Consider the following 12,334-nt stretch of genomic DNA (forward strand, 5'->3'; position numbering starts at 1 on the left):
GCCGGCATTCTGACCAGCGGAATACCCACAGTCGGTATTATGACCGCATCCCGGACCGCTGGTAGGATTAGAAAAAAAGGCCGGCGGGTCAATAATCTTCATTAAAACATCAATTCTTAAAACCATATATACAAATGGCACCAAATTAGCAAATATATTTTATTAATATAAAATTGTTAGATCAGAGAAACTCACATTTTGCCCTGCCCCAAAACTTCTGTTATTGTGGGATTATCTGGTTGAATCGCTATTGCATGATGATGATGTTGGCTTTATTCCTAGGCAATCGGGCGGCTTCCGCACCATTTGAACACCTGCATGGATAGTGAATACCGACACTGCCAGTCCAAGAAGGATCTATTCTTCAGAGGTTCCCCCGTTGCAGAGAAACCACAATACAATTAAGGTGTATTTTTATTTAGTACACACAAAAAATAGTTAATTTTTTTTCCTTCAGACATTTCACCCCCTGGCTCTACTTGGTGTAGGCCCGTCCATGCAAGTAGTGAATAGTGCTGGTTGCTATCACTGTTAGCCAACGTGTGCCACTTTATGAAAATTTTCCAGGGTCACTTAAGTTTTCCAATCCGCCCCTGCACTTAGTACACACTAATAGGAATAAACCTATTGTAATAGGTAGCCTATTCAGCTTGTAAGAGTCTGGTAGCATGAACTATAATAATTGTTTTTCTTTTCCTTATGTAGTGCATAACACAGTTCGTGGGCATATATTGTCCTGATGAAAGAATACACCAAATGCCTTTAAACTGAATATTTTATATACTGGCAGAGATTATGGGCTTCATTCAGAGGCGGCCGTACGGTCTACTAGTGATGTCAGTGGAGAGCTTCCGGCTCTGACAGAGCCAGAAGCTCTCCGGGGCTTATGACAAGTGAGACCCTACCCTAGGGTCTCGTCGTAAGCCCCGATAGTCATTACCCTAGCGGTCATTAGAGCTGTGGGTGTAAACCCACAGCCTAACGACCGAAACAGGCGGCCGGTCAGGATGCAAGTGGCCACCCAGTTTCTGAACGACCGCTTGCATCCTCCGACCGCCTCTGAATGAGGGCCTATATGTTTAGATTTTGAGGATATACAATGTTACATTGTGTTACATTCTAATTGCTATGCTGCGTACACACGGTACGACAGCAACGATCAGATAACGATCAGACGATCGTCTGAATGTTCTGCATGTGCTGGGTCGGGCATCCAGCACATGCAGCAGACCCTCCACTACTATAATGACCCCCGATCAACAATCACTGGTCCCTATAGTAAACAGGCTTACCTGGTCGATATCGGCCAGGTCTGCCTGCTTGCACAGACGACGGTAGTTCGTCGTCAACTAACATATGTGGACGCGCATCGTCCATCGTATGGTCGTTAGCAGGGCCCAGAAACTGTCAGATTTTAACAATAACGATAGGATCGTTATCATTGAAATCTGACATGTTATCGTACTGTGTGTACAGGAGATTACTCATAGGTCATCCTTAATGTAAAGCTGGCCATACTCTAGTGCGATTTCAAGCCGATTGCCCGATATGCGACACGTCGTACGATGAATCGTGTGGAAATCGTGTAGTTTTTAAGGTAGGATACGATGCGATGCGCGCTCCCGCTACTCTTAAAATGTATCGTATGATCAGATGTGCAGCCCATATTATCCGTCGTATGCTGATCGTGCTGTGCTTTTCAGTATGCGGTGCATCATGCGTTCGAGCTGCGTCATTTGTTAAAAAAAAAATAGACTGATGCACGCACGGGGAGATCCATGATGCATGCATCTGTCTTTAATAAAATAAACACAGTTGCAGGGATGGTTCAGTGAGAAGGTACAAGTTTTTGTACCTTCTGGGAAATACTTGAGGGATTTTCTTGCCTCAATGTGCTTTTTTTTTTTTTTTTTTAAACAAATATTTTTAATAAATTTTCTTTTATCAATAGAAAAGAAAAACAAAGTACATATAATAAAGAAATAAACGATCAGTATTGTACAGCATTACATACAAATCAGTACAGTAGCAGAGTATCTGACATTCCGGCAAACATCTAAATAATATTTCTATAGTACATACTTTAAAGCAGAGGGTGAACAATTACAATCACTCAATTTTTACATTATCACTCTTGCATGTATGACTTACAAAAATACTGTGTGAAAAGCACTTATAAATAAACGGCTGACGAGGCACTCCAAACACAAAAACTAATAAATCATAATCACTATTAATTAGAGAGGGCGTGACGGGATCTCTGCCACAAAGACCAGACTTTATTAAATTTACTCGGACAGCCACGTTTCTGATACAAATAGCGTTCATGGGATGTTGTAAAATTAACCAAGGCGACCCAGGATGCAAAGGTGGGCGGATCAGGGGCCATCCACATGAGGGGAATACAAACCCTTGCCACAATTAAAAGGTTATTGACATATAATTTATGGGAACCAGAGAGTGAATCCTCCAAGTCCAGGCCAAATAAACAGATACGTGGAGTTAATAGAGGTACATGAATACCCGTATCTCGCACACCAGTAACCACACTAGTCCAAAACAAAGCAATACAGGGGCATGACCAGAGGAGATGCCAGAAATCAGCAGACGGAGCAAGGCGCTTGGGACAGGAGTCCACGGCAGAACCTCCAAACTCAAAAAGTGTAAGTGGGGTCCAATGAACCCTTTGCAGAATATACAATTGTATCTGCTGAAATATTGTATATGCCGTAGCCACCTGAGGAGACCCGATAACAATCTTCCAGTCATCATCAGACAGTACCCAGATCATTGTCCCAACGGGCTCTAAGGCCAGCCAAACTCCCTCCTCCCCCAGAAGACAAAAGTAAGGAATAGCCTACCGAAACTGTTCTACTAGAGGGCAGAGTACGCACCAATAGGCGCTTTGGGGCTTCACTAAAGTTAGGAACTGCATCCCTCCACTGCACAGAGAGCATGTTGAATCTGGAGGTATCTATAAAAGAAGTGAGCTGGGAGACCATATTTGGAGGACAAATACGTAAATGAATAAAGAACCCCATCTTGGTACAGCTGCCCAATAGCTACCACTTCATATGACCTCGAAGCCTCTCTACCCTGTAATCCCCTGACCTCAGAAATAGAGAGATTATCCCAAAGTGGGGAACATAGATCAATTGGAGTCTCACCCAATAGCTTCTCCCGGCCAGCCACACTCTACGAGCCTGTTGCAGCAATGGTGGACACCGTGAGAGAGGTGTACAAGCCAACAAAAATTGTAAGGGGGAAAGCTTCAGGCCCGCTTTTGCAAGGAGAGCCAAGGGAAGATCTCCCCGATCCACCGGAGTAACTCACTCCCTCATCTGGGACATCTGAGCTGCTAGGTAGTAAAGATATAAATCAGGCAACGCTAGTCCACCTTCCCCTCGAGGTCGACAGTGTCTTATAAGCTATACGTTGAGCATTATTTCCCCAAATAAATGAAGTTATACAGCTGGTAATCATCTTAAATTGGGACAAAGGGATGTACACCGGAGAATTTTGTAATATACAGTCAGGTGCATAAATATTGGGACATTGACAGAATTATCATATTTTGGCCTCTATTCTCAGCAGGTCTGCTGTTTCAATGTGTGTCGGCGCTTCGGCCGCCTCTTAGGGGTTCCCAGCAGGTCCCCCTCTGCTGTTTCAATGTGTGTCGGCGCTTCGGCCGCCTCTTAGGGATTCCCAGCAGGTCCCCCTCTGCTGTTTCAATGTGGGTCGGCGCTTCGGCCGCCTCTTAGGGGTTCCCAGCAGGTCCCCCTCTGCTGTTTCAATGTGGGTCGGCGCTTCGGCCGCCTCTTAGGGGTTCCCAGCAGGTCCCCCTCTGCTGATTCAATGTGGGTCGGCGCTTCGGCCGCCTCTTAGGGGTTACCAGCAGGTCCCCCTCTGCTGATTCAATGTGGGTCGGCGCTTCGGCCGCCTCTTAGGGGTTCCCAGCAGGTCCCCCTCTGCTGATTCAATGTGGGTCGGCGCTTCGGCCGCCTCTTAGGGGTTCCCAGCAGGTCCCCCTCTGCTGATTCAATGTGGGTCGGCGCTTCGGCCGCCTCTTAGGGGTTCCCAGCAGGTCCCCCTCTGCTGTTTCAATGTGGGTCGGCGCTTCGGCCGCCTCTTAGGGGTTCCCAGCAGGTCCCCCTCTGCTGTTTCAATGTTTGTCGGCGCTTCGGCCGCCTCTTAGGGGTTCTCAGCAGGTCCCCCTCTGCTGTTTCAATGTTTGTCGGCGCTACGGCCGCCTCTTAGGGGTTCTCAGCAGGTCCCCCTCTGCTGTTTCAATGTTTGTCGGCGCTACGGCCTCCTCTTAGGGGTTCTCAGCAGGTCCCCCTCTGCTGTTTCAATGTTTGTCGGCGCTACGGCCGCCTCTTAGGGGTTCTCAGCAGGTCCCCCTCTGCTGTTTCAATGTTTGTCTGCGCTACGGCCGCCTCTTAGGGGTTCTCAGCAGGTCCCCCTCTGCTGTTTCAATGTTTGTCGGCGCTACGGCCGCCTCTTAGGGGTTCTCAGCAGGTCCCCCTCTGCTGTTTCAATGTTTGTCGACGCTTCGGCCGCCTCTTAGGGGTTCTCAACAGGTCCCCCTCTGCTGTTTCAATGTTTGTCGGCGCTTCGGCCGCCTCTTAGGGGTTCTCAGCAGGTCCCCCTCTGCTGTTTCAATGTTTGTCGGCGCTTCGGCCGCCTCTTAGGGGTTCTCAGCAGGTCCCCCTCTGCTGTTTCAATGTTTGTCGGCGCTTCGGCCGCCTCTTAGGGGTTCTCAGCAGGTCCCCCTCTGCTGTTTCAATGTTTGTCGGCGCTACGGCCGCCTCTTAGGTGTTCTCAGCAGGTCCCCCTCTGCTGTTTCAATGTTTGTCGGCGCTACGGCCGCCTCTTAGAGGTTCTCAGCAGGTCCCCCTCTGCTGTTTCAATGTTTGTCGGCGCTTCGGCCGCCTCTTAGGGGTTCTCAGCAGGTCCCCCTCTGCTGTTTCAATGTTTGTCGGCGCTTCGGCCGCCTCTTAGGGGTTCTCAGCAGGTCCCCCTCTGCTGTTTCAATGTTTGTCGGCGCTTCGGCCGCCTCTTAGGGGTTCTCAGCAGGTCCCCCTCTGCTGTTTCAATGTTTGTCGGCGCTTCGGCCGCCTCTTAGGGGTTCTCAGCAGGTCCCCCTCTGCTGTTTCAATGTTTGTCGGCGCTTCGGCCGCCTCTTAGGGGTTCTCAGCAGGTCCCCCTCTGCTGTTTCAATGTTTGTCGGCGCTTCGGCCGCCTCTTAGGGGTTCTCAGCAGGTCCCCCTCTGCTGTTTCAATGTTTGTCGGCGCTTCGGCCGCCTCTTAGGGGTTCTCAGCAGGTCCCCCTCTGCTGTTTCAATGTTTGTCGGCGCTTCGGCCGCCTCTTAGGGGTTCTCAGCAGGTCCCCCTCTGCTGTTTCAATGTTTGTCGGCGCTTCGGCCGCCTCTTAGGGGTTCTCAGCAGGTCCCCCTCTGCTGTTTCAATGTTTGTCGGCGCTTCGGCCGCCTCTTAGGGGTTCTCAGCAGGTCCCCCTCTGCTGTTTCAATGTTTGTCGGCGCTTCGGCCGCCTCTTAGGGGTTCTCAGCAGGTCCCCCTCTGCTGTTTCAATGTTTGTCGGCGCTTCGGCCGCCTCTTAGGGGTTCTCAGCAGGTCCCCCTCTGCTGTTTCAATGTTTGTCGGCGCTTCGGCCGCCTCTTAGGGGTTCTCAGCAGGTCCCCCTCTGCTGTTTCAATGTTTGTCGGCGCTTCGGCCGCCTCTTAGGGGTTCTCAGCAGGTCCCCCTCTGCTGTTTCAATGTTTGTCGGCGCTACGGCCGCCTCTTAGGGGTTCTCAGCAGGTCCCACTCTGCTGTTTCAATGTTTGTCGGCGCTTCGGCCGCCTCTTAGGGGTTCTCAGCAGGTCCCCCTCTGCTGTTTCAATGTTTGTCGGCGCTTCGGCCGCCTCTTAGGGGTTCTCAGCAGGTCCCCCTCTGCTGTTTCAATGTTTGTCGGCGCTTCGGCCGCCTCTTAGGGTTTCTCAGCAGGTCCCCCTCTGCTGTTTCAATGTTTGTCTGCGCTTCGGCCGCCTCTTAGGGGTTCTCAGCAGGTCCCCCTCTGCTGTTTCAATGTTTGTCGGCGCTTCGGCCGCCTCTTAGGGGTTCTCAGCAGGTCCCCCTCTGCTGTTTCAATGTTTGTCGGCGCTTCGGCCGCCTCTTAGGGGTTCTCAGCAGGTCCCCCTCTGCTGTTTCAATGTTTGTCGGCGCTTCGGCCGCCTCTTAGGGGTTCTCAGCAGGTCCCCCTCTGCTGTTTCAATGTTTGTCGGCGCTATGGATGCCTCTTAGGGGTTCCCAGCAGGTCCCCCTCTGCTGTTTCAATGTGGGTCGGCGCTTCGGCCGCCTCTTAGGGGTTCCCAGCAGGTCCCCCTCTGCTGTTTCAATGTTTGTCGGCGCTTCGGCCGCCTCTTAGGGGTTCCCAGCAGGTCCCCCTCTGCTGTTTCAATGTTTGTCGGCGCTACGGCCGCCTCTTAGGGGTTCTCAGCAGGTCCCCCTCTGCTGTTTCAATGTTTGTCGGCGCTACGGCCGCCTCTTAGGGGTTCTCAGCAGGTCCCCTCTGCTGTTTCAATGTTTGTCGGCGCTACGGCCGCCTCTTAGGGGTTCTCAGCAGGTCCCCCTCTGCTGTTTCAATGTTTGTCGGCGCTACGGCCGCCTCTTAGGGGTTCTCAGCAGGTCCCCCTCTGCTGTTTCAATGTTTGTCGGCGCTACGGCCGCCTCTTAGGGGTGCTCAGCAGGTCCCCCTCTGCTGTTTCAATGTTTTCGACGCTTCGGCCGCCTCTTAGGGGTTCTCAGCAGGTCCCCCTCTGCTGTTTCAATGTTTGTCGGCGCTTCTGCCGCCTCTTAGGGGTTCTCAGCAGGTCCCCCTCTGCTGTTTCAATGTTTGTCGGCGCTTCGGCCGCCTCTTAGGGGTTCTCAGCAGGTCCCCCTCTGCTGTTTCAATGTTTGTCGGCGCTTCGGCCGTCTCTTAGGGGTTCTCAGCAGGTCCCCCTCTGCTGTTTCAATGTTTGTCGGCGCTTCGGCCGCCTCTTAGGGGTTCTCAGCAGGTCCCCCCTCTGCTGTTTCAATGTTTGTCGGCGCTACGGCCGCCCTCTTAGGGGTTCTCAGCAGGTCCCCCTCTGCTGTTTCAATGTTTGTCGGCGCTACGGCCGCCTCTTAGGGGTTCTCAGCAGGTCCCCCTCTGCTGTTTCAATGTTTGTCGGCGCTTCGGCCGCCTCTTAGGGGTTCTCAGCAGGTCCCCCTCTGCTGTTTCAATGTTTGTCGGCGCTTCGGCCGCCTCTTAGGGGTTCTCAGCAGGTCCCCCTCTGCTGTTTCAATGTTTGTCGGCGCTTCGGCCGCCTCTTAGGGGTTCTCAGCAGGTCCCCCTCTGCTGTTTCAATGTTTGTCGGCGCTTCGGCCGCCTCTTAGGGGTTCTCAGCAGGTCCCCCTCTGCTGTTCAATGTTTGTCGGCGCTTCGGCCGCCTCTTAGGGGTTCTCAGCAGGTCCCCCTCTGCTGTTTCAATGTTTGTCGGCGCTTCGGCCTCCTCTTAGGGGTTCTCAGCAGGTCCCCCTCTGCTGTTTCAATGTTTGTCGGCGCTACGGCCGCCTCTTAGGGGTTCTCAGCAGGTCCCCCTCTGCTGTTTCAATGTTTGTCGGCGCTTCGGCCGCCTCTTAGGGGTTCTCAGCAGGTCCCCCTCTGCTGTTTCAATGTTTGTCGGCGCTTCGGCGCCTCTTAGGGGTTCTCAGCATGTCCCCCTCTGCTGTTTCAATGTTTGTCGGCGTTTCGGCCGCCTCTTAGGGGTTATCAGCAGGTCCCCCTCTGCTGTTTCAATGTTTGTCGGCTCTTCGGCCGCCTCTTAGGGGTTCTCAGCAGGTCCCCCTCTGCTGTTTCAATGTTTTTCGGCGCTACGGCCGCCTCTTAGGGGTTCTCAGCAGGTCCCCCTCTGCTGTTTCAATGTTTGTCGGCGCTTCGGCCGCCTCTTAGGGGTTCTCAGCAGGTCCCCCTCTGCTGTTTCAATGTTTGTCGGCGCTACGGCCGCCTTTTAGGGGTTCTCAGCAGGTCCCCCTCTGCTGTTTCAATGTTTGTCGGCGCTTCGGCCGCCTCTTAGGGGTTCTCAGCAGGTCCCCCTCTGCTGTTTCAATGTTTGTCGGCGCTACGGACGCCTCTTAGGGGTTTCCTCAGCAGGTCCCCTCTGCTGTTTCAATGTTTGTCGGCGCTTCGGCCGCCTCTTAGGGGTTCTCAGCAGGTCCCCCTCTGCTGTTTCAATGTTTGTCGGCGCTACGGCCGCCTCTTAGGGGTTCTCAGCAGGTCCCACTCTGCTGTTTCAATGTTTGTCGGCGCTTCGGCCGCCTCTTAGGGGTTCTCAGCAGGTCCCCCTCTGCTGTTTCAATGTTTGTCGGCGCTTCGGCCGCCTCTTAGGGGTTCTCAGCAGGTCCCCCTCTGCTGTTTCAATGTTTGTCGGCGCTTCGGCCGCCTCTTAGGGGTTCTCAGCAGGTCCCCCTCTGCTGTTTCAATGTTTGTCGGCGCTTCGGCCGCCTCTTAGGGGTTCTCAGCAGGTCCCCCTCTGCTGTTTCAATGTTTGTCGGCTCTTCGGCCGCCTCTTAGGGGTTCTCAGCAGGTCCTCCTCTGCTGTTTCATTGTTTGTCGGCGCTACGGCCGCCTCTTAGGGGTTCTCAGCAGGTCCCCCTCTGCTGTTTCAATGTTTGTCGGCGCTACGGCCGCCTCTTAGGGGTTCTCAGCAGGTCCCCCTCTGCTGTTTCAATGTTTGTCGGCGCTGCGGCCGCCTCTTAGGGGTTCTCAGCAGGTCCCCCTCTGCTGTTTCAATGTTTGTCGGCGCTACGGCCGCCTCTTAGGGGTTCTCAGCAGGTCCCCCTCTGCTGTTTCAATGTATGTCGGCGCTTCGGACGCCTCTTAGGGGTTCTCAGCAGGTCCCTTCTGCTGTTTCAATGTTTGTCGGCGCTTCGGACGCCTCTTAGGGGTTCTCAGCAGGTCCCCTTCTGCTGTTTCAATGTTTGCGGCGCTTCGGACGCCTCTTAGGGGTTCTCAGCAGGTACCCCTCTGCTGTTTCAATGTTTGTCGGCGCTTCGGACGCCTCTTAGGGGTTCTCAGCAGGTCCCCCTCTGCTGTTTCAATGTTTGTCGGCGCTTCGGCCGCCTCTTAGGGGTTCTCAGCAGGTCCCCCTCTGCTGTTTCAATGTTTGTCGGCGCTTCGGCCGCCTCTTAGGGGTTCTCAGCAGGTCCCCCTCTGCTGTTTCAATGTTTGTCGGCGCTTCGGCCACCTCTTAGGGGTTCTCAGCAGGTCCCCCTCTGCTGTTTCAATGTTTGTCGGCGCTTCGGCCGCCTCTTAGGGGTTCTCAGCAGGTCCCCCTCTGCTGTTTCAATGTTTGTCGGCGCTTCGGCCGCCTCTTAGGGGTTCTCAGCAGGTCCCCCTCTGCTGTTTCAATGTTTGTCGGCGCTACGGCCGCCTCTTAGGGGTTCTCAGCAGGTCCCCCTCTGCTGTTTCAATGTTTGTCGGCGCTACGGCCGCCTCTTAGGGGTTCTCAGCAGGTCCCCCTCTGCTGTTTCAATGTTTGTCGGCGCTTCGGCCGCCTCTAGGGGTTCTCAGCAGGTCCCCCTCTGCTGTTTCAATGTTTGTCGGCGCTTCGGCCGCCTCTTAGGGGTTCTCAGCAGGTCCCCCCTCTGCTGTTTCAATGTTTGTCGGCGCTTCGGCCGCCTCTTAGGGGTTCTCAGCAGGTCCCCCTCTGCTGTTTTCAATGTTTGTCGGCGCTTCGTCCGCCTCTTAGGGGTTCTCAGCAGGTCCCCCTCTGCTGTTTCAATGTTTGTCGGCGCTTCGGCCGCCTCTTAGGGGTTCTCAGCAGGTCCCCCTCTACTGTTTCAATGTTTGTCGGCGCTTCGGCCGCCTCTTAGGGGTTCTCAGCAGGTCCCCCTCTGCTGTTTCAATGTTTGTCGGCGCTTCGGCCGCCTCTTAGGGGTTCTCAGCAGGTCCCCTCTGCTGTTTCAATGTTTGTCGGTGCTTCGGCCGCCTCTTAGGGGTTCTCAGCAGGTCCCCCTCTGCTGTTTCAATGTTTGTCGGCGCTTCGGCCGCCTCTTAGGGGTTCTCAGCAGGTCCCCCTCTGCTGTTTCAATGTTTGTCGGCGCTTCGGCCGCCTCTTAGGGGTTCTCAGCAGGTCCCCCTCTGCTGCTTCAATGTTTGTCGGCGCTTCGGCCGCCTCTTAGGGGTTCTCAGCAGGTCCCCCTCTGCTGTTTCAATGTTTGTCGGCGCTTCGGCCGCCTCTTAGGGGTTCTCAGCAGGTCCCCCTCTGCTGTTTCATTGTTTGTCGGCGCTACGGCCGCCTCTTAGGGGTTCTCAGCAGGTCCCCCTCTGCTGTTTCAATGTTTGTCGGCGCTACGGCCGCCTCTTAGGGGTTCTCAGCAGGTCCCCCTCTGCTGTTTCAATGTTTGTCGGCGCTTCGGCCGCCTCTTAGGGGTTCTCAGCAGGTCCCCCTCTGCTGTTTCAATGTTTGTCGGCGCTTCGGCCGCCTCTTAGGGTTTCTCAGCAGGTCCCCCTCTGCTGTTTCAATGTTTGTCGGTGCTTCGGCCGCCTCTTAGGGGTTCTCAGCAGGTCCCCTCTGCTGTTTCAATGTTTGTCGGCGTTTCGGCCGCCTCTTAGGGGTTCTCAGCAGGTCCCCCTCTGCTGTTTCAATGTTTGTCGGCGCTACGGCCGCCTCTTAGGGGTTCTCAGCAGGTCCCCCCTCTGCTGTTTCAATGTTTGTCGGCGCTACGGACGCCTCTTAGGGGTTCTCAGCAGGTCCCCCTCTGCTGTTTCAATGTTTGTCGGCGCTTCGGCCGCCTCTTAGGGGTTCTCAGCAGGTCCCCCTCTGCTGTTTCAATGTTTGTCGGCGCTTCGGCCGCCTCTTAGGGGTTCTCAGCAGTCCCCCTCTGCTGTTTCAATGTTTGTCGGCGCTATGGATGCCTCTTAGGGGTTCCCAGCAGGTCCCCCTCTGCTGTTTCAATGTGGGTCGGCGCTTCGGCCGCCTCTTAGGGGTTCCCAGCAGGTCCCCCTCTGCTGTTCAATGTTGTCGGCGCTTCGGCCGCCTCTTAGGGGTTCCCAGCAGGTCCCCCTCTGCTGTTTCAATGTTTGTCGGCGCTACGGCCGCCTCTTAGGGGTTCTCAGCAGGTCCCCCTCTGCTGTTTCAATGTTTGTCGGCGCTACGGCCGCCCTTAGGGTTCTCAGCAGGTCCCCTCTGCTGTTCAATGTTTGTCGGCGCTACGGCCGCCTCTTAGGGGTTCTCAGCAGGTCCCCCTCTGCTGTTTCAATGTTTGTCGGCGCTACGGCCGCCTCTTAGGGGTTCTCAGCAGGTCCCCCTCTGCTGTTTCAATGTTTGTCGGCGCTACGGCCGCCTCTTAGGGGTGCTCAGCAGGTCCCCTCTGCTGTTTCAATGTTTTCGACGCTTCGGCCGCCTCTTAGGGGTTCTCAGCAGGTCCCCCTCTGCTGTTTCAATGTTTGTCGGCGCTTCTGCCGCCTCTTAGGGGTTCTCAGCAGGTCCCCCTCTGCTGTTTCAATGTTTGTCGGCGCTTCGGCCGCCTCTTAGGGGTTCTCAGCAGGTCCCCCTCTGCTGTTTCAATGTTTGTCGGCGCTTCGGCCGTCTCTTAGGGGTTCTCAGCAGGTCCCCCTCTGCTGTTTCAATGTTTGTCGGCGCTTCGGCCGCCTCTTAGGGGTTCTCAGCAGGTCCCCCTCTGCTGTTTCAATGTTTGTCGGCGCTACGGCCGCCTCTTAGGGGTTCTCAGCAGGTCCCCCTCTGCTGTTTCAATGTTTGTCGGCGCTACGGCCGCCTCTTAGGGGTTCTCAGCAGGTCCCCCTCTGCTGTTTCAATGTTTGTCGGCGCTTCGGCCGCCTCTTAGGGGTTCTCAGCAGGTCCCCCTCTGCTGTTTCAATGTTTGTCGGCGCTTCGGCGCCTCTTAGGGGTTCTCAGCAGGTCCCCCTCTGCTGTTTCAATGTTTGTCGGCGCTTCGGCCGCCCTCTTAGGGGTTCTCAGCAGGTCCCCCTCTGCTGTTTCAATGTTTGTCGGCGCTTCGGCCGCCTCTTAGGGGTTCTCAGCAGGTCCCCCTCTGCTGTTTCAATGTTTGTCGGCGCTTCGGCCGCCTCTTAGGGGTTCTCAGCAGGTCCCCCTCTGCTGTTTCAATGTTTGTCGGCGCTTCGGCCTCCCTCTTAGGGGTTCTCAGCAGGTCCCCCTCTGCTGTTTCAATGTTTGTCGGCGCTACGGCCGCCTCTTAGGGGTTCTCAGCAGGTCCCCCTCTGCTGTTTCAATGTTTGTCGGCGCTTCGGCCGCCTCTTAGGGGTTCTCAGCAGGTCCCCCTCTGCTGT

At 54.9% G+C, this 12,334-nt stretch overlaps 1 protein-coding gene across 1 annotated transcript in view; it reads left to right on the plus strand.

Annotated features, from left to right (window-relative positions):
• Positions 1-300: 300 nt before the first annotated feature.
• The window catches only part of LOC148442978 (uncharacterized), a 31,935-nt gene continuing 19,901 nt past the window's right edge, over positions 301-12,334 (plus strand). Inside the window, exon 1 of the mRNA XM_088463434.1 lies at positions 301-406. The gene's annotated coding sequence lies outside the window, so the exon portion shown is untranslated. The remainder of the gene's footprint in view (positions 407-12,334) is intronic.

This window comes from Taudactylus pleione, unplaced genomic scaffold, assembly GCF_031769625.1.
Source record: "Taudactylus pleione unplaced genomic scaffold, aTauple2 ptg001373l, whole genome shotgun sequence".
Lineage (NCBI taxonomy): Eukaryota > Metazoa > Chordata > Amphibia > Anura > Myobatrachidae > Taudactylus > Taudactylus pleione.